Here is a 1,066-nt window from a genome sequence, read left to right as displayed (position 1 = left end):
AGGACCCCCTTCCCCCCCTGCAAACCCCCCCAGCCCTGCAAGGACCCCCCAGCCCTGGCATCTGCTGGCGCTGCAATGCCAGGGCTGAGCGAGGACAGGAGGCATTGCAGCACGCAGGGGCTCTACCAGGGCCGGGCCCCACTCACTCCCCGTGCCATCCTGGCTGGAAAGTTTTGGGACAGGTCCAAGGACAATGTCAGGATCCCAGATCCAGCACCATCCTGATGCAGAAGTCCCTGAGGGGGATTCTGGGGGTCCCTGCCCCACAGGCCCCCTGTGCCTTGCTGTGCTGCAAAGCCAGGCAGCACCAAGGAGCCTAGGGGTCCGGGCCAGCCCCAGTGAGACCCTGGCACCTGTCCCTTTGCCCCGGTGCTACCCTGGGTGCTGGCACTGCCACAGCCAGTTGTCCCTCCTGTCCAGGTCCTGGCAGCATTTACAGTGGATGTAAATGAACGATTTGGGGGGTGTCATGTGCACCAGGTGGCAGCCAGGCCTCCCATGGCCAGGAGAGGAGGCAGCTGGGGAGCACCCAGTGGGTGCCAGAGAGGCCTGGGGGGCTCCAGGGTGAAACGCTGGTGGGTCAGAGCTGGCTCGAGGGCTGCCACGGTGGGGGGGCAGCGGGGGTCCCTGCTGTGGAACCAAGGAGGTGCCCCCAGCACCTATCAGGACAGGGAACCCTTCCCGGGGCACAGCTGGCACTCCACAGGAGAGGAGGCAGCTGGGGAGCACCCAGTGGGTGCCAGAGAGGCCTGGGGGGCTCCAGGGTGAAACGCTGGTGGGTCAGAGCTGGCTCGAGGGCTGCCACGGTGGGGGGGCAGCGGGGGTCCCTGCTGTGGAACCAAGGAGGTGCCCCCAGCACCTATCAGGACAGGGAACCCTTCCCGGGGCACAGCTGGCACTCCAAAAGCAGGGCAGGAGCAGGGGTGCATCCCGGGCACCAGCAGGGCTGGGCAAAGGGCTCGGCGGGGGCTCTGCTCCCCCCAGCCCGGCACAGGGGCCGGTGCCGCAGCCCCTCGCCGCCCGCATCCCCCCGGGAGCTGAGTCATACCCCATCCATCACCCCTCT

Source organism: Corvus brachyrhynchos, unplaced genomic scaffold (assembly GCF_000691975.1).
Source record: "Corvus brachyrhynchos isolate BGI_N302 unplaced genomic scaffold, ASM69197v1 scaffold211, whole genome shotgun sequence".
NCBI classification, from domain to species: domain Eukaryota; kingdom Metazoa; phylum Chordata; class Aves; order Passeriformes; family Corvidae; genus Corvus; species Corvus brachyrhynchos.
Note: the sequence above shows the minus strand (reverse complement) of the source record.